This window comes from Numida meleagris, chromosome 2 (assembly GCF_002078875.1).
Source record: "Numida meleagris isolate 19003 breed g44 Domestic line chromosome 2, NumMel1.0, whole genome shotgun sequence".
Lineage (NCBI taxonomy): Eukaryota > Metazoa > Chordata > Aves > Galliformes > Numididae > Numida > Numida meleagris.
In genome coordinates, this window is record NC_034410.1 from 127,638,652 (window position 1) to 127,659,960 (window position 21,309).

A 21,309-nucleotide genomic window follows, 5' to 3' on the forward strand; every position below is an offset into this window, starting at 1 on the left:
GGTGCTTCACTGTCTCCTCTCTCTGCCTTGTTGCCCTATTTCTTTCAAGCACACAACACCCAGTCCTCCACCCCAACACAGCTCAGCAAAGCTGCCTCTGCACCTAACACTCCCGTGCTTCTCCTAGCAGCCACTCAGTGGCTTCCAAATCCTCTGAAGGTCTGCAGGTAGAGCCTTGAGTTTCAACAATATTGATCACATCCATGGTGTCCTGACAGCCCCCAGTCACTCACGGTAGAGCTGCAAGTACAGGAGGACATAGGCATTTTGTTCTGGCATGTAATGGCAATGCTGCACACCATTCTCATGGCTCCAAGTGCTATTTCATGGATGCATCAAAGGGACTCCAGTGTAGGCAAGAGGGCTATGTCACCTCAGAACTATCCTCAACCTGAAATGGTTCAGAGGAATGACAGGAGGATGCTCATGGCATCTGCCCCAGTCCATGAGGGGTACTCCAAACTTATGTGTGCACTGCACAAAGCTGAAGGTCCTCTTAGTGGACCTGCACCCATCCAGGGCATCACTTACCCAGAAAATCTGGGGCTGAGTGCTCCTGCAAAAGGACACATCACAGCTCTGAAGCCAGTCTTCCCTCACCACATCTGGCTGCATAAACAGATGTTTGACAACATCAAGGAACTGGAGTATTATTTTGGGGGGTTTCTGTATGTAGTGATTGGAAAGATCAACACAATGGAAAAGGCATTACAAAATAGGTGGAAGGACTGCCATGATAGCAAGGTACTATAAAGGAAGGGAAGTAGATCACTCACCCGTATCAGAAGATTCTGGGTCCACAGGGAAAACCTTCCCCCAAAGAGAGAGCTCCAGAAAGAGAACCTTCCTCAGTGGCAGTCAGCCCTTAAATGAGGTCTAAGAGGGGTGCAGCCTGGCTCCACCCCTTCCGGTCACACAGTGAATTGCCTTCACCTGTGCTCCCGGGGCTGACTGGGTCTTTCCTCCAGGTGCTCAATCAGTGGTTCAGGCCGTGACTCAGCAGTTCCTGTACACTGTGGTATCAACAGTGTTAGCTAACAAGGAATAACCTGTGCATTGAGGCAAACTAGATTAACCCACAAGACATTTGTATATAGCACATTCACTCAGCAAGAGCCTCCTTTACTTAGAGCTCAGGATATAGTTCTGCAGGAACAGAGAAGAAGAAACCTGCAGCTGCCCGCTGTGAAAAAGGGACATTGTCCCCTATGGTGCTACCAACACCAAATGTCCTATGCTACAGGAGGGCACTTCTTCACAAACAGCAATTGTCTGAGTGCTATTGCTGAGGCTCCAGCGTGAGGTCAGCATCATCTCATGGCTGGGAGGTGGCAAGTCAGGCCAAGACAGAAGGTGGGTACATATCAGATTCCTGAGCACCGATGTTTTCCAGTGTCACTCCCAAGGAAGACTTTGCTGTCTTTGCTGTACTTTTCGTTTTCAGATAACAGCTCCTAATGAGCAGCAAGAGAAGTCAATACAAGACACTTGATGGTACTTCTGGAGCAGCTGTAAAACTAATTCAGCAATATTATGGCCTTGGTGCTTTGCTCTTCCTGAGATGGGATGGGTTAAATCCAACACTGAAGTAGCTTTGGACATTTCCTTAGAGCAGCAGAAAACAGTATTGTAGAACAGAGGTGTGCATACGTTGCCAATGCCTCAACAGCTATAAAAAGGTTTCCATCTGCTTTGTTAAAATAAGGTTGTTTACTCAAAGTGACTTTGAAGCAGAGACGAGGAGTAGTGCAAAATGCACTAGAAAAGGAGTGCTGCTATTTATAATAACTCTGGGGAAATGAAGAGGATGATAAATGCTGGTGACCACACCAGAACCTGTGGACAGGTAGGGTAGTGGTGGCTACCTGCAATGAGTAGCTTAAGGCCATTAGGTGCCCTCTTTGCCAGGACAGCCTGCAGCCTCCATCTCAGCCAGCAGGGTCTGGCTTGTTGGGAGACACATTTCATGCCCTCAGAGAAGAAGATACTGGTGGTAAGTGAAAATAATGTATCGGCCACTGCCGAAGACTGCAACCCAAGTACAGTGCAGTAAAGTGGTGTCTGTAAGGATAGCTTAAGAAAAAGCACGGTGCTGGGGAGACAGCAGAGATTGGACTTAGCACTGGTGGTGGAGCAGAAGACCTGGGGGAGGCTCCCAATAGTCACAAAGACAAGAGAAGCACCTCTGTCCAGCACACCATCCCTGCCAAAGCCCTGGTGAGAAGGATCTCACTGGGCCAACTCACTCACTTGGGTGGCCCAGCAGTGCAGATGCGCAGTGCCCAGACAGAGGGAATGATCTGATGGGTGCACACACAGCACTGGGCGGTTGAGAATAAAGCCAGAGATTGGGTATGCAGTCAGTGAACCTCTCTCAAGAACCTCCATCCCAGCTGCATAAAATGTGTAGGAACTTACTGAGGTATACATACCCATACAGCAAGGCGCCACAATGTCTCTTTAAAACTGGCCATTGGCCATACTGCAGTTAATTTCCCTATCAGTGTAATGGGAAAGTAATGTATGCAGCAGGACCCTCAGAGGCTCTACACAGATCCTAGACAGGAGGTGACACCACAGCACATGGTACAAGGTGCAGGATCACCACATTTGCCAAGCTAGCAACCTGCCCTTGGAAGTGCTTGGCAAAGGCTTTGGCTCAGACTCCAGGAGAGCACCTGGGATAAAAATGCTTGCAGAGTGTTCTGAAGTGTCTTTGCTGCTTCTCTCCTACATTTGCCGTGCTGCGCATTCAACCTGTTCTATGCTTGGGCAAAATAAATTAATCGGTAGAGCTGCAAAGAAAAGTTTGCTAATTGAAAGATAAACACTCTCCAGAGAAACCTCCTCCGGGAAAGAGCTGACAGAATAGTAAAAAAAAATAGCAGGATAGGAGTAACACATCACTGGAAGAAGAAAAACAACAAAATATTACCAGTGTTGTAATAAACACAGCCATGTCCAAGCATTAAATGAACCTTACAACCATTCAGAAGACATATTTTTCATTTATTTGGAAAAATATTCTAATTACTCTATTCTTACCCACAGAGAAACAAGCTTGATTCTACCTCATTTTTATCAGATAAGCACAATGCATATCTTGTTGCAGATTTACACCACCTAAAAAAATGAACAACTGAATTAATGCAATTAGAAAAAGCGAGTCTCAGTGGAAGATTATGTCTTCCATCTTCTCTCTTCCCTCTCCAGACAAGCCTCCAAACATGAATGCCTCATCTTCGATCCACTTTTTCCCAGAGGCCGATGCCTTTATTTTTAACCTTTAAATCCCTTTAGCAGTGTCCTGCACACAGCTCATCAGTTAGCAGACATGCTCACACAGATGAAAGATACTGTTAAATATTTTGCTTTGCAGAAAGACTTTGCAGTACTTTCTACAGGCAATGGGCCTAAGCACTGAGCTTCACCCTGCCCCATTCTTTCCCCAGCAGCAGACAAGGATGCAGATGCAGCACTTTCTTTCTTCCATGCATATACTATACAGGAGGAGCCACAATTCCATGCAAGTCTTCTGCCAGCACAGCTCTGGTCAAGGACCCTAGGTGAAACAGCAGCCAGAGAGAGGTTCAGCACATATTCAAGAGTCACTGAATTGCAGGGGTTGGAAGGGACCTCTAGAGATCATCAAGTCGAACCCCTTTGCTACAGCAGTTCCGTACAGCAGGTAGCTCAGGAAAGCATCTTGAATGTCTGCAGAGGAGACTCCCCAGCCTCTGTGTGCAGCCTGTTCCAGTGCTCTGTGACCCTCAGTTCTTCCACATATTTGTGTGGAACTTCCTGCGTTTCAGTTTTTGGCCAGTGCTCCTTGTCCTATCACTACACCCCACTGAAAACAGTCTGGCCTCATCCAATTGTCTCCTGCACTTTATACATTTATAAGCATTAATCAGATCCCCTCTCAGTCTCCTCCAGGCTGAGCAGTCTCAACTCTCTCACCGTTTTCTCATACAGGATATGCTCCAGGCCCCTCATCATCTTTGTGGCTCTTTGCTGGACTCTCTCCAGTAGTTCCCTGTCTTTTTTGAACTGGGAGGCCCAGCACAGGGCAAAGTACTCCAGATGTGGCCTCACCAGAGCAGAGTAGAAAAGGATGATCACCTCCCTTGACCTGCTGGCCACACTCTTCTTGATGCACCCCAGGATACCATTGGCCTTCTTGGCCACAAGGGCACACTGCTGGCTCATGGTCACCTTGTTGTCCACCAGGACCCCCAGGTCCTTCTCCAGAGAGCTCCTCTGCAGCAGGTCAGCTCCTAACCTGTATTGATGCATGTGGTTATTTCTCTCCAGGTGCAGGACTCTGCACTTGATTTTGTTGAACTTTACCAAGCTCCTCTCTGCCCAACTGTCCAGTCTGTCCAGCTTCCAATGAATGTCAGCACAGCCTTCTCGCACATGAGCCCTTCCTCCCAGCTTTGTATCAGCAGCAAACTTGCTGAGGGTTGACTCTATCCCATCAACCAGGTCACTGCTGAATATGTTGAACTAGACCAAACCCAGCTTCGATGCCTGGGGAACACTGCTAGCTATGGGCCTCCAGCCAGGCTCTATGCCACTGATCACAACTCTCTGAGCTCTGCTGGTCAGCCAGTTCTCAACCCACCTCATCTGAGAAGGATGATCTTAAACAATGTATTAAATAACAGATGACAAATAGCCGACACACTGCATTTTTCACCAGTCAGCTAAAAAGGAGATGAACAAGAAGAGGGTTCTCTGCCAAGTTTTGAGTTCCCAGCACCTGCTACAGAAACACAAAGACTGTTCAAAAAACATCTGTGAGAAAAAGTTTAACTTGGAGCCAGAGGAGTCCTTTTTCCTCACCAGAAAATCTTTAACTGTACCTATGGGGTGTTCTCACACTGTGGAAAAAAACACTCACTCCTGGGAAAAGAAGCAAGTGTGCAATAAAATATAAATCAATTTTTAAAGGATTGGACAAGGAAGTAAGGGTGACCTGCTGGGCTAATGACTGATGGCAGCATCTAAACCTCACAGAGACCAGCAGATGGAAAACCACTGCACTCAGCAGCACTTATGATGCACACAGTAGAAGTTATGCAGGATGTGGTCACTTTCCCTTGTTCTTGGCTGCAGAGTGTTACATCAAGCAAGAATTTATTACTGTTAAAACAAGGGCACTTGATGAAGCAGATAGGGGTTAAAACTGTGATGTTAATTATAGACACTTCTGGTTGTGGTATTCTTCATTCCTTCTCCTGTCTGCACACACATGCACATCTATACACAAATTGACAGATGTAGAAGGAGGACAAGTGATGTAATCACATAGCATATGGCGATATACCCAACTGTACAGCATCATTAGCATGTAGCTGCATGTATTACTTGAAATTTAGAAGCAAGCTGCGTGACAGGAAGTCAGCAAGTCTATATCCTTGTACTGCAGCCAAGACTGCTACAGGATCCTTGCAAAAACCATTATTGCATCGTAGAACAATTTAAGTTGGTTGATATTACCCACCTTCCTCCTAAACTGTAGACTTCTTTATTTATGGCAGCTTATACGCTGGTGCCTTTGGGCCAGCTTTGCCCTTTCCCAAGTAGGTGATGTTGACCACATTCCCTGCCTTGCCTATGAGCTCCCAGGCTCTACCGCATATCATCAAGCTCCATATCTTATCCCAGATCCTCCAGTAGCACTGCTTTCCCTGGTGCTGACTGGCCTTCAAACAACTCTTGCAGCCTGGTGGGTTCAGTGTAATGCAGTGTTTCAGGCACACGGGGTGGACATGCATCTCTCACATGGTGGGAGAACAGTTCTCATAGGGTTTTGTATCTAAGGCAGTTTTCACTATTCACAGTGCAGTTTTAAAGAGCCAGAGGGGAACACAATTTAGCCAATAAAGCTCAAAGCCCATCAAAGTTTTCTGCACTGCTCATTCTGCCTGAGCATAATCTCAGTCCAAAGCCATTCTGAAAAAAAATTCATTAATCACAAGTAGATGCTCCTCCTTGACTCCCAGCAGCAGATTGTAACATGGCAGGTGAGATATTGCTGCACTGAGCACGGAATTTAGCTTGGACACCAGTACCCAAAATGGGATCTTTCACTCAACATCCTTTCGACCCTCACACAGCTCATGTCTGGGAATATGGGCCCCTGGTGCTTCAGGCACATCACCACCTCGCCTTTCCAGCTCAAGAGAAATTTCAACATTCTCTTGTTTGTTTTCTCTGTCTCCTAGCTCTTGAAAACAGCTGGAACTTTTAAACTTCACACAGAAGACACAAATCTGAAAGGACTGTTTGGTTGCTTCGTTTTTGTTCCCGTAAGGCCATTTCCTTTGCAGACATTCAGGATGAAGCAAAAGCCATCTTTCTATCACCAAGCAATGCCAACAGCCTTGGAGTCCCACCCACCCGAGCAGCACCACACATATGTCAGAGCATATCCCTTCCATATGGAGAACAAAAATAAGTGGCATTTATGTTTCATTATTATACTAGAGGAGGTCCCAATTAGATCTGCCATCTAACCGAAATAAAAATGCCATTTAAAATACTGAGTTAACAGCATCACCCAGTAGCCGTGCTGCAGAGCTATTTGCATGTCGTGGGACGCAGACAGCAAAGAGCAGTCTGGCTTTGGGAATACAGCTCAGATGAAGGGGAGTGGTTGTGAGGCCGCTGGCTGGTCTCTACCAAAAGCTGCTTTGGTGCTTCTGACAACTACTGCAGACAGCGCTCCTCTTCCAGCCCTGCAGCCATTCTGTAAAACCAATCTGCTGCATCCAGCTGCTGTCTCTGCAGGCCCAGCCCGACTCCCAGTGAAATCAGTGTGTGATGGGCTCTTGTCCTTACAGCCAGAATGCTCTGGAGTGCTGTATGAAGTATCTGGTCATGCTGTGCTGCTCAAGAGCTCTTTGAGGAGAGAGAAAAGATGAGATAAATTTACAGAGGGCTGCAAACATAGCTCTAGTTTTTAAAAAGCTACAAACAACAAAATGCCATTCTTTTCTGCTCGGTGCTGCTAACTATAAAAAAAATAGACGTTACTTCTTCAGACATGAGTAAGAAAAGGGAATAATTCAGGCTTGCAGCTTTCTTTATGCACAGGTCTCAAACTCATCCCAAGGGGTGACCCAACACTGTGTGCTTTGTCTCCCTCAGCATACTCCTGCACAAGATGGCAGGTCATGGCTTAGACAGGTACACTCCTCCCTGGGTATAAAACTGGCTGGATGGCTGGGCCTAGAGAGTGGTGGTGGAGTTAAATCCAGCTGGTGACTGGTCACTAGTGGTTGTTCCTTGGTGGTCAGTACTGGGGCCTGTCCTGTTTAATATCTTTACTGATTATTTGGATGAGGGAATTGAGTGCACCCTCAATAAGTTTGCAAATGACACCAAGTTTGGGAATTGAGTGCTGATCTGCCTGTGGGTAGGAAGGCCCTACAAAGAGATCTGGACAGGCTGGATCACTGGGCTGGGGCCAATGGTATGAGGTTCAAAAAGACCAAGTGCTCAGTCCTGAACTTTGATCACAACAACCCCACGCATTGCTACAGGCTTGGGGTAGAGTGGCTGGAAAGCTGCATGGAGGAAAAGGATCTGGAGATATTAGTCAACAGCTGATTGAACATGAGCCAGCAGTGTGCCCAGGTGGTCAAGAAGGCCAATGGCATCCTGGTTTGTACCAGAAATAGTGCAGTCAGCGGGAGTGTGGAGGTGCTTGCCCCTCTGTACTCAACACTGGTGAGTCCCTCACTACAAGAAAGACATTGAGGTCCTGGAGCATGTTCAGAGAAGGGCGATGAAGCTGTAAGGGGTCAGGAGCACAAGTCTTATGGGGAGTGGCTGAGGGAACTGGGATTGTTCAGAGTGGAGAAGAGGAGGCTCAGGGGGGCCCTTATCTCTCTCTACAGCTGCATGAAAGGATGTTGTGGTGAAGTGGGTTTGACCTCTTCTCCCGTGTAACAGCTACAGTATGAGAGGGAATGGCCTCAAGTTGTGCCAGCGGAGGCTCACATTGGGTATTAGGAAAAAATTTTTCTCAGAAGGAGTGGTGAGGCACTGGGACAGGCTGCCCAGAGAGGTGGGGGGGTTACTGTCCCCGGAGGTGTTCGAGAGATGTGGAGATGTGACACTGAGGGACATGGGTTAGTGTGTATGGTGGGGAGGGGTTGATGGCTAGACTAGATGATCTTAGAGGTCTTTTCCAACTAGAATGATTCCATAACTCCATGATTCTATGATGCTACGATTCTATGATTCTATGAAAGCACCCATACAAGGGCTTCTCCCCGTCACAAGCTGCCAGCAGCAGGTTTTCCCCTGCTCTCCATCTTCTGATTTACAGCATGGAGAAAAATGCTTCTATTTCTTCCAATGAACGGCAAACCTGGAGACAGCCAGGAGCTGAGGAATGCAGCCAGGTGAAGCATGGGACCGTGGGCATGGTGCTGAAATGCTGTCGTTTCCATAACACTGCTGCAGCTGTCATAATTGAGCTGCCAACAGCACAGACAGAGCCTGCATCCTCTTATTTTCCCTTTTCCCCTCTCTCTGCTTTGTGTGCATTCATCCTGAGTTGTTGTCCTCTTGAGAAACAAGGTCAGAATCAGCGAAGCAATCTGAGAGCTACCAGCACCCCTTCCTGCCCTCACTTCTTTATTTGCCTTGCATTCCCTCTCAGACAGCACTGGATGCTGACTGTAATTATTGGGCTGTTTTCTTTACAAAAGCTTCTCGATAAATAAAACTTTGAGATAGGAAAAGAGGATTAGGTCTTTGTTGTTGTTAAAGCAAATTTTATGGTCTCAGCTCTAAATCTCTCAAGTTTCTCCTTCCTGACTTTGCTCAGTCAATTGGTACAAAGTAAGTTTCTGTTTGATGTGGGAACTCGTTTAGACTTGTGGAGCAGCAGCACAGGCCCAGCATGGTAATGGCACAGATGCAGGGAGTGCATCTTGAGAAGAAAACGGTGACAAAAATTACAAACGTCTACAAATGCTTAAAATCACTGCCTGTTTTCTATGGCACGTAACAGCGGCTGTTTGAAGCCTGCCCAAACCGGCTGCTTGGGGGCATTCCATTAATATAGGGGAAAATAAGTTGTTATGGGAAAGAAAGGAGATTACAGGATTTTCTCAGTTCTCTTAACTCCCTAAAAGAGCCTGATATTGTGCTGTGCTCTGAATGCAGAAATGGAAAGAGGACATATTTCTGATATACACATCTCATGTACAGGCAGAGAAACCTTTGCCAAGGAGAACAAATTACATTATTGTTTAGTTGCTATAAAAATAAAATAATATGTAGCAACAATTGTGTGCAACCACCCAGGAAGCACAGATATATAGTGCTAAGGAAAATAGCCTTAAAACATGCAGGAGCCGCTCAGTGTCTCAGTGCACACAATGCCATGGCACTCACTGCACTGCAGACTACAGCAACAATTACTGAGCTCTGATGGGAAAAGTCTTACAAGAATACAAATTGCATTTCTTTGCCTACCACAAGAAACAAATAACCCTTATCAAAGATCATTCATCCCCTGTCACGGCCACAGTGACTGCGAGTGAAAAACAACTGAAATCAAACAATGAAAACCAAGAAAGAATAAATTAAGAGATGTCACAAGCCTTTCCAAAGCAGCGTTTAGCCAAGTCTGGGATTGCCCTATTATGTGTTCCAGGTCAAGAGCATCTGAGCCTGATGGTGCTTTGGCCAAGGCACGCGGGAGCACCCAGCTTGGGGCGGGCTGGAGTGCACAGGGGCACAGTGCTGGTGCCGGGGGAGGGGGGAGGGGAGAAGCCCTCTCTGGGCATTGGAATGCTGTGTTTCTGAAACACTGCAAGCCATACTGTGCTTTAATAAAAGTCACTCCTTTCCTTAAATGAAACTGAGCTCAGCAATCTGCTGCACCATTAAAACTGGCGCTTTCCTCCCAGTCCTGGAGTTTATGCTGTGGGTTATGAGCAGCATAAACTCCGACTTCTTCCATTTAAGCAGTAGACATTTCATCTCAAAATAAAACAGCGATGCAACTGCACCATACCCCTATTCAGGACCAACTGCGAGACAGACTCCTGTATTGCATAGGAACAAGATGTTCTGTCAAAACTATTAATACCAAATCTTGCAGGAAAAGGTGGACTATTTTGGCAGAGAGTCCTCATTTCCAGTGGAGAATAGTCCAAAAGGAAGTCTGAGATCCGGCCTCCGAGCACAAAACAAGGAGCAATTGTAAACAGTCGAGGTGTATTTCCATGCTATGGAGGGTGAACCTGGGGCATTTTTTGAGCTTTTTCTTCCTTCATTCATATATAATCATATAAACAGCAGTCAATTAAAAGCTTAAAACAAACAACGGCAATCTTTTTGAAAAATGTTCCTTTCTTAATAATAGACGAAGAGCTGGATGGGTGCCTTTCAGGCCAGGCAAGCCGCACGGCAGCAATCCACAGGCACTGGGGCTGCTCCTACGGGCCTTCCTGCCACCCACACTTGTGGCACCAGACCCACGGGAGAAGGCAGCAGGGACGGCTGCTGTCTCAGGACACAACAGTTTCAGGTTTCTTTCCATTACCGGCGTACATCCTCCCACCTGAAGGAGCCAGAGAGTCCGTGTTGAAGGCAACCACTGCTCATGCAGACAGAAGCAGTGGCAGATGCTGGCTGCTGGCTTGGACAAGTTCTTAAACACAAAATAAACACAAGGATTCTTGGGTTTGTGTATTGCCTCATCCCATTCCCATCCAAAAAAACTATGTTACTCAGTCCTGGAGACTTTTCAATAAACAGAGGTTTTTATGAGCTAAACTGAGCAGGATTCAGATGAAGCAACCAGAGGCAGTCAGTCAGCAGAGGGAAATATGGGTGGTTTGCCCGTGTCGCGCCACTGGAGGAAAACAAAGTCCCAGTTCAGGTTCTTGTGAACACCACCAAAAAAATCCCAGGAAGCCATCACTAAGGCAACACGAACATCCTCGCTAACCCTAAATTGTCACTTACGCATGACAACAGCCGGGTACTCTCACCCCCACAACATATTTCCCTTTGGTTCCACTGCTCAGCCACCCACCAGAAACACAGTTGACTCCCATCAGTAGCTTTAAAGATCACAAGGTCACAGAATAGCTCATTGAAGTCATTCTATGATTTACATTGTCTTACTTCAAATTTGCATTACTGCCTTTAAAAACAGGAAACTTTCTGCATGTTAAAAATATCCCTCCGTGGTGTGATTTCAATGAGACTTTACTCTTCTTGCAGAGAAACCAAAAGAGGTTTTTGCTTTTGCTTTAAATTTAGTGATAAACATTCAACTGGAATTGGTGATTTGTATTTTAACAAGTTGGGATACTGGGAATTAAGCATCATCTCGTATCGCCCCTGATACATATTTTACTCTTCTCTTCACGTTTTTAATTTAATACGATCTTCTGGAGTCTCTGAACCATTGTAGACATGAATGCACGTGTGGGCTTGCAGTCCTCAGTGCAGCTGTGCCAGGAAGAATGGTCATGTCCTCTGGCATCCCATGGACCTGGGAATAACGTCAGCGACTTTAACATGTCATAAGCTGTGGTGATAGAAAAGGGGAGAGAAAGGAAGCAAGATGGAAGCTTACAAAACTTAAGGAAATTCACCCAGAGCATCAAGGGGCAATACAACATCCTCCCCTATCTCTGTGTGACAAGGAGGAATGAGGATTTGGGACCACGTTGTTATTTGCTACCTGATGACATTCTGGAATTCCAAGTATAAATTGAATTCTGGTTTTATAAGCAATGCAGATATCCAGCTTGGCAGAGCTGGTCTGAGCACAACTCACTTTCAGTGCTCTGGTTTACAGCTGGTTTCATGAATGGTGCTTTTCCACCACGCTGCACCGCACATCACCAGGGCACCGCAGGAAGGTTGGCTGCAAACACACCCATCTGTCAGCTGCACTTCTCAGCATCCTCCCTCCAGCAGGAGATTGGACCTGGAAACTGTTAATTCCAGTGCATGAGTACCACGGGCTTTGAAAAATGAATTTTCTTAAGTAACTGTTTAGCCCATGCTTCTCACTGCTTAGCTATCTCTTCCTCAAAAAAAAAATTCCCTTCATGCTGCTGGCAGTCATAATACTTAGACAAGGAGAAGAAAGAGAGTTGTTGTCTCTGTCTGCTCTTTTTCGTACTGGTGGCCAAGGTGAGACCTCTCCTGGCTTGGGGCATGCCCACTCATTATCATTTGGGACTTAAGAGGTCTTCCATTTCTGTCCCCAAAGCATTAAGATGCCCATCCCGTCCCTTGTCCTTACCTCACCTGCAAAGTCCACATGAGCTCTCCTGCCCTCCTTCACTGGCTCTCGGACTCAGTTGCACCCCTTCATTGCTCCACCAGACTGTGCCCCCATCCCTCCTCCTCCACTCCTGCTTCCTTACCTTCTCAAACTCCTCCCAGCTCCTCATCAATTTTGCCAATTTCCTGTACCCAGAACCTCTCTGCAGCTCCTCGAGCCTCACTGAAATCCATCTATCTTCTCAATAGGTTTGGGGTCTGGTCTTTCCACTCTGTGGATCCAGGAGCAACATGGGGGCACCAAGGCTGGCAGTCATGAGCTGGGAATGGGTTCAGCAACTGGGAGCAGGAGAACAAGAGAGGAGAGGGCAGGGTTGAGGGCTGGAAATTACTCCTGCACTCACCAACAAGACGACACTGCAAGGAAGACATGCAAATTGTTACACCAACCTGCCCAATGCAAATGGTGACACACATTCTGAACAAGGAAATGTCATCTCTTGCTTTGTGTATTGCACATCTGTCTTTTGCCAACAGCAGTCAGAAACGGAAACCTCCTCTCAACGGTGGGATGAGTCCTGGCACCTCATATCCCTTCTTACACTGCTGCAGAGACAGTATTTGCACATGGCTGCAGAATTCCATTCATTGCAATGACAAGGAAAGCTGGAGATGGATTTCACACTGGAGAGAGGGAAGAAAAAGAGAGGCAGAAAACAAGGGCACCAAGCATGTGCTGGCACGTCAAGTCACAAGCCTGGTACCAGCTGTCTGGAGAGAATGCAGGAACTGAAATCACTCGCTGATGTGCCCAGAGGACAGGCTTCTACCCACTCCTAGCAGCAAGTGCTGAGAATGAGCATTCGGATTTCTGCCGTTTTTACCCTTTACTTTCCACTCAAATTCTGACTTTTTGCAAGTCGTTCTTCAGATAAATTTACCCTGAGTTGCACATGGGATATCATAGTTTCCCTGTGGCCACATGGATGGCCATAAAACATGGCCAGTCTCACTGGCAGCCTATTTCTGCTGCAGCCCTCATTCCTGAGTATGCAGCTTTTCTTGCTCTGGTCCAGGCTGTCTTCTTGTCAGCTGGGGAAAGCCACTCAGCCGAAAGACATTGCTTCCTGTCCGTGAATGTGCAGCTAAAATTGACGGTCAAAGAGAAGCTTTTAGTCTTCCTGCAGAAATCAGCCCTTTTGCTGTCACCACTGACCCCTAGAATCACTGCTGCTGGCAGGCACAACCAGGCAGGCGTATCCTAACTCCGTCCTCCGTGGAGCAGGCTCAGCCAGAGCCGTGTCCAGCTGGGTGTCCCCATGGATGGACACCCCACAGCCTCTCTGCGAGGCTGTGCCAGGAGCTGACCACTCTCACAGCAAAAATCCCCTGCTGGCTTGCCAGCACTTCTCACATGACGATTCCAAAGCCAAATGGGAGTTCCTCTGGGAGTTCGTATTTGTGGTGTCTTTGCAAATTCATAAAAGGTCAATGTTTTTTAATTAGGGCTAAAAATTTCCACATTTCCTTCAAACTGGGAACTCTGAAAAGCCCTCACAAGCTCTCTGGGAGCCAGCCAGGGCAGCAAGCAGCTGCCCATGGTCCAGCACTGTTGCAATAGCCTGAGCTACCAGGAGAGGTGGACTAGGTGTGAAGCACTGGCTTTCGATAAAGCTTATCCTGATCTTAATAAAGCACTTCCCTGTATTAATTTTATCAGAGTTTTATCAAATCACAGGTGCTGTAAGTGAAATAATTTGTCTTACCAGCATCCTCCAAGGAAGAATCCCTTTGCATTTGGCACTGGTGGGGCTGCACCTCAAATATTGTGCTCGGTTTTGGGCCCCTCACTACAAGAAAGACATTGAGGCCCTGGAGTGCATGCAGAGAAGGGCAATGAAACTGTGAAGGGTCTGGAGCGCAGGCCTTATGGGGAGCAGCTGAGGGAACTGGGATTGTTCAGTGTGGAGAAGAGGAGGCTCAGGGGAGACCTTATCGTTCTCTACAACTGCCTGAAAGGAGGTTGTGGTGACGTGGGGGTCAACCTCTTCTCCCTTGTAACTAGCAATAGGACAAAAAGGAATGGCCTCAAGTTGCGCAAGGAGAGGTTCAGGTTGGAGATTAGGAAACATTTCCTCTCAGAAGGAGTGGTGAGGCACTTGCACGGGCTGCCCAGGGAGGTGGTGGAGTCACCATCCCTGGAAGTGTTCAAGAAACATTTAGATGTGGAATTGAGGAGCATGGTTAGTGGGCATGGCGGGGATGGGTTGATGGCTGGACCAGATGATCTTAGAGATCTTCTCCAACCTTCCTGATTCTATGATTCTGAAGATCTGATAGCTGAGATAGAGTCCATTCACCTGCATCTGCACACCAAAGGCTTGTCACAGACCCGCAGAGAAAATGTACTTGTTTCCATATGAGAAATATATAAATACACACTGAGATATGTATATGCGCATATGTGTGTGTAGTAGTCCAAAACCCTGTTGGATTGTTGTCAGCATTAGTCTGCAGACTCCTGTTGTCCCTGTAAGGAGGTGTTTGGTGCGTGACTCATTTCTGGATTTCCTCTTCCAGAATAATCATTTCAAACTGTTTTTCACGGATGCCAGTTTAGTTTTCAGACATGAGCCCTATTTAATTTTTGGCCCACCTTTTAGTCTTCTTATTATTTCATGAGTAGGTGAATGTGATGCCTACTGAATATCGTGTGACTGTATAATCCTTCAAATATTTGTTTTTAATTATGCTGAAAGAAGTAGAAGAAGATGAAACTTTAGTCCCTTCGGCCATTCCTTGCAGCTCAATTCCCTGTTGTTAATCACTACACATTGTTTACAATTTCTCAGCCAATTTTCAATCAACATGAATCTGCAAACTGCTCATATGAAAGCCAGCCTGAATTACTTCTGCAAGTGAGCTTTCCTCAGATGCCCAGCCAAGCTCAGTGCTCGCAAAACTCCGCTGAGGATAGGGTGTTTATCCTGGGGATGCATTTGGAGAAGGGAGCCAGTCCCAGAGGCTCCGACAAAATCCCCACAACCCAGCAGTGCTATGCACAAGTTGGTAGCTGCCTGCAATACCCAGCAGCTGGCACTGCTACCCGTGCCCCCACAGCAGCCAATGGCAGCAGAGAGGAGGGCACACATGCTTCCCTGTCTGCCCAAAATCCTGGATTGCTCAGTGGCAACCTCAGCTGATTTCGACATTCTGCCACAGAATCCCAAACCCCAAGCCAAATGCTTTTGCCCAGAAGATTCTGTTCTGATAAAACTTGTCTGGGCTCCACTGTTGCTCACAAAGCTGCTTTCAAGCATAGTCCCTCACTACCTCCGTGGTCTGGGGGCTTCGTCTTAAATTCCTGCAACAATCAAGCCAAATTTAAGACTTGCAGACAGGTCTCCATGGTAATACTGTATAAAGCAATTATTAGAGATACCTCTAGCCATGCTTCTCTATCCAGTAGCAGCAGCTTGCTTCACTCAGATCTGTTTAATCCAGTCAGTAGTACATTAATAACAATCAAAAGAAAGGAAAGAAATCACTGGAAAGGTGGTAGATACAAACATCCTTTAGGAAAAAAATAGCATGGAGGGAAGGAATCTCATCCGCAGAGGGTGTTCTTTTATAAAAATATACAAACCTGGAGCAAGTCTTAGTCCCATGTGTCTTCTGAAAAGATGCACTCGTTACGTATTATTACACAACTCACAATTAGAAGAAATGTGCTTCCAGAGGCTAATTCCTTTCTTGCATAACTGACCCATTTCAATCAGTTAATTTACTTGTTGAAAAAGTACCTGTCATCTTAGCATATTTCCTATTGCCCTTTTCTTATGGGAAGCTAAGGATCATGCGTGTTTTTTTTTAAATTAGCACACTGTAATCTGTTAGGTTCTTAGAAATTCGTATTCAACATTATCCTTATTAGATAAGAAATCTGTCTTCCTCCCACCATGCTCATGCTGCCAGTGAACATCAAGAAACTGCCACATCTCCCTCGCTCAATGACAGATCCTGGTCAGACAGAAGGGATGCAATATTCCTTGGAAAGTGCATGGGGAAGAGCATTGCATTGCTTGGATCAAACACAGCCCACGACACCAGGATGTGAGGTCCTAGCTTAAGACCATTTGAGGCCTCAGCACCAGTTTGTGTTTAATGGCATCTGCTAATAAGGTCCATGAGAAAGAGAGTGCCTGTAGGAAGAGTGAGGTAATTTTCCAGCACGCTACAGCAGTTGGGGTGAGTGGGTAATTAAACTGTTTCCTGTGCATGGTTTGGCAAAGTGTTTGGGGATACTTCAAGGCGAACAGCAAATAACACCGTTGTTCCTGCTCCCCCTATTCACAAGGCTCCTTCTCTCCAAAGTACTGGGAGGTGGGGAGGAAACATTAATTAATAAAACTTCATCAGACTCCTGACAGAGGTTGTGGTATAGAGGAGGCAGCTGAAAGGAACAGGTTATTTCTGGTGGGTTCAGGCCTTGATTTTGCTGCATTAACCAACCTTAGAAGACTGATATTGACTTTCAGGGATGTGAAACCCCCCACACCCACCGACTTCAGATGGATTTCAGTTCAGTGGTCACTCCATATTTTGTGACCGTAAGAGACAGCACATGTCACAGCATTTCTGACAGGTCAAGTCATCTGGCAGCTAGGACTCAAGGTTGAGGCTGGAAGACCACTGCCGCAGACCTGCAGAGGCCATGCAGGAGCACAGGAGCAGGAGCTGAGACACCTCGGGCACCAGGCAATGCTTGTGGCCATTGCTCCTGTCCAGATCATGAAAATACAGACACACACGTTCCCAATGGGAATATAACTGTATGAGATCTCTCACATAGCTGCGAAATGTGTGCCTCCATGTACCTGCAAATGACTTTTTAAATTTCTCCTCTGACCAAAGTAAAGAAATGAGAACATTCACTGTCAGTGCTACTAACTCCCATGGGTACATTTGCAAGCATACATTGGGACTTGAAAAATACTTCGTTTACATTACAAAATGCACTCCCTTAATAAAGTGCTTTCTTAATACATCTCCTTGTACTGACATGTTATTTTAAGCTCTCTCGTTTCCTCACTTTAATTACTTTCTCTTAAGCAGCTTTGCTTCTGTGAGTTATGTCAGAGTTCTTGTCTATGATGCAAGTGAACTCAGAGTCTGGGGATCATAGCTACATCCTCCTTGGGTATTTAAGCAGCATGGCAGCATCACTGCAGTTTGCACCAGCAGACACACACCATCAGTACTGCAGCCCCAGAACTACTTCTGCATCCTGTTCTCCCACTACACATCTTTTCCTGAAGGCAATTAGTCCTGGCAGCATTATCTTAAACTTCTGACTCCAAGCAGTGGGCAAAGCAGAGCTGCCTTGGAGGACCAGCAGATGTGAAAGTCCTTCCAGTACTCAAAGGGGGCTCTATGCAGGAAGAGAAGTGACTTTTTACATGGTCTGATGGTGATAATACAAGACAGAATGGCTTCAAACTAAAATGAGGGAAATCTAGATGAGACGTTAGGAAAAAATCCTTTACTCAGGGGGTGGTGAGACTCTGGCACAGGCTGCCATGGGAGGTGCCATCAGTTAAGGAGCATTCAGACCCCTAGTACTTGGAAAGATGTTTTCTTTCTCCATTCAATCTAGTTCAACAAGCTGGACTGTTTCAATGTGTATCAAGCTATTTTAATGTACTATACAGTCCTACTCATTAACTAAAAAAATAAGAAGAAAATGAGAAGAAGAAAAAGATCCTCTTCAAGGTTGTCATGGTTTTGTGATTTTTGGTTATTGGTATTCCACATCATAACATCATGTAGTGGATATACCTGGTTCTCAGAAGAGAAGGACTACTACAGTCCCCAGGGCACTTTGCTCCTTTGTTACCATTTTCCAGCCAGAGGGAAAAGATAAAAGCTCACAGTATAAAAACTTGCAGATCACGAGACCTCGTCCCTTTTTCCGCCCGTCTCTCGTCTTGGCAGCACCTCGCTCTCCAGCCGTCTTATCGTCGGTAGTAGAGTAAGGCCTACCTTGATTTTGGGACATTCTCTCTCTCTGTATTGGATTTATCAGCTTAAATTGTAATTATGTTGTATTATAGTGTGTTGTTTTGCATTCCGATATTTTATTTAGTAAATTAGTTTGTTTCTCCTCAGATTGTTGCCGCTGTTCTTTGATCTCAGGGCCATCTCCCTACCCTTTTCCCCTTTTCCCTTTTCCCGGGGCGTGGACCTGTGGATCCCCCATCCCCTTCGTCACGGAACCGGGCCAAACGCCCGTAAACCATTGACAAAGGTGTTTAATGACATGGCAAAAGCACTTTTAAAAAATTAAATAAAAATACACACATCACTTCAGTGGAATGTTATTATCTCCATCATTCACCTTCCTACAGAGGCTATCACCTGGTGCAAATATAGGCAAGTACATAAGAGGAACTGGCTTCCATTTTATGATGAGACAACAGCCAGCAAAGTTTTACAGTGATGTTTTAATGCACAAAATGTGCAGGCTTCTGTTTTGCCAGTCACAATGCTCAAAGCTGTAATTAGTACACCCCAACGCAAATTAGGAAAGGTAGAAATAAGGCGGTGAAATGTGTTCAATTTGCACAGAATCTGGACAGAGCATGTTCATTCTTAACTGTAGTTAACTGAATGTAAATTAAGCAGTCAAAAGAACTGCCAGTCCATTCCACAATGACCACGCTCTGTTTCAGCTGAAATATGAAAGGCAACATTTTTCTTAAAAGATTTATTTTTTTTAGGATTAAAAAGCCACACTCTAATTTCTTAGCTGTCTTGACATGGTGATGACAGCTCCATAAACTTGTGTAATTATAGAAGACTGAGCTCCGAAGTTTGATCTTGAACATGCCATTCCAAAGGAATATTACGGACTGTTTTTTAACAGTTTGCTTACATCAATCACATACAAGTGCCTGATGGGCATGTATTTATCATGCTGTTGCTTGAGAAGCCAATGAAAAGCAAGCCAAAGTGCAACATGGAAACCTGCCTGACAAACCTGGGGTTATTTTATAATTCCCGCACTTCCACAGCCACCAGAAACAGGGCAGTGACATGAGATGTAGTGGTGGCTTGGGGAAGCACCAGCCTGGCCAGCTGTGCATCCCAGTAAGTACAGGCAAGCATGTAAAATGGAAGGCGCTCATGGACTCACAGAATCGCGAAGGTTGGAAAAGACCTCAAGATCACCTAGTCCAATTCCAGTTTGGCAAATCTCTCCTGTGATCAAAATTAAATCCAAATGATTAGTTTACTGTAACAGAGAGATATAAAACAGCAGTTGTTTGTTTGTTTTTCTCACAGTTTTAAGAAAATCTAAGTGCTTTTTGCACAAATAATCAGGAAGTAATTGAACCCATCCTTCACTCCACAGTGAAAGCTACAGCAGACCTTCATGTTAATAAGGTAAATAAATGTCCTGAGAATTGTCAATTTTTTTAATATTCGTCAGGTTTCCTCTTGTAATTGAATTATGTCCAATCTTAATCAGGTTACCTGTAGCCCCATACTGAAATTTTAAAGACAACAAAAACCTCTTCAGTAGCAGGGTTGCCGTGCTGGACCCATAAAACAACAGAATCACAGGATGGTTTGGGTTGGAAGGGACCTCAAAGACCATCTAGTTCCAACCCCTCTGCCGTGGGCAGGACTGCCACCCACTGAAACAGGCACCAGCTCAGGCTCCCCAGGGCCCCACCCCATCTGGCCTTGAACACCTCCAGGGATGGGGCATCCACAGCTTCTCTGGACTTGCTTCAGTAACAGAATTGGGCAAAATCATGTTTTTCCTGGTCTGCCCTACCTAGGTCTCTCCCAGAAGTGTTTTTAGGAGTAGTTATGCCTGTGCCGTGCTCAGCATGGAGGAGGCAGAGCAAAGAATGCTGCTGTGGCCAGAACCTTTCAGCCCACAGTGCTAAGAGGATGGAAAGAGAGCTGCTGGGAGGTTTAGATGTTCAGGCCCTGTACTGAAATGAACTTGGGAGCTCTTTCTTCAGTACTTGAATACCAAAAGGATTTACACATTCATTTCAAAAGGCTTCTCCATGAGAAATCATCAGTGCTTCAGAGTCTGAATGGGAAGGAAGAATTCTCCAGCCCTAAGGTCTCAGCCACATGGCTGGGAAAGTAGTTTTGAAGGAATTCAGAGTCAATTGTCCCAGCATCAAAAAAAGGGCTGCTTTGCTTTTTTTTCCCATTGGAACAACAAGGGGAGCAAGAAGTATTTGAGGAAGGGAAGAGAAATACCAAAAAGCCACAAAGATGCCATTTTAAGCAGAATTTAAAGGAACATATAATATAAATACTAAACAGGTTGTCTGTGTTTGTGGAAGTAGATGAGGTACATATGTAGGAACACAGAAGATGGAACATGCCATCATACTAACACTTTTTCCACAGGTGTTAAAAATAGTGACTGTAAGTACCTCCTCTTCATGGCAACAGGAACTGTCTATGCTCACAAGCAATCCAACACATACACAATCCTGAACCAGCGCAGATCCTTCCCACTATACTTTTCTATTCCATCTGTCCTTCCTTCACCCACCATGGCTGTTTCTTGAGGCACTGTGTGGCACAAAAGCAGTCCAAGTTTCTCTCTAATGCAGACCACATTCCAACTGGGCTCCATCCCAGCTCATGCATGACTCCCATGATCTGCAGGTGGAGGGGGCTGCAGCCGCCATGGGCATTTTACGGCAAATCCTGAAGGTCATATTGCCTGCAGCATCTGGCAAATACAATCCTGATGCTCAAAATTCAGTGGCTTCTAAGTTACTCAGTGGGCTCTTGGAGTAGATGCCTTGAGATGCACAAGTGTTGGTGTGCTTATAGCAGTATTGGAGTGAGTGGGGAGGATTTCTGGCTCCAACACATACCATTCCTCCCAGACACCGCTGATCAAGCAATAATATACTTGTTTCTTTCCCTTCCCTTCCCTTCCCTTCCCTTCCCTTCCCTTCCCTTCCCTTCCCTTCCCTTCCCTTCCCT

The 21,309-nt window shown here is 45.9% G+C and overlaps 1 long non-coding RNA gene across 1 annotated transcript; it reads right to left on the bottom strand.

Annotated features, from left to right (window-relative positions):
* Positions 11,639-14,451, bottom strand: LOC110395089. Its single transcript, XR_002436153.1, has 3 exons — positions 12,730-14,451; positions 12,423-12,618; positions 11,639-11,984 (listed from the first exon to the last, which is right to left on the bottom strand). It is a non-coding gene; the product is annotated as an uncharacterized LOC110395089 (long non-coding RNA).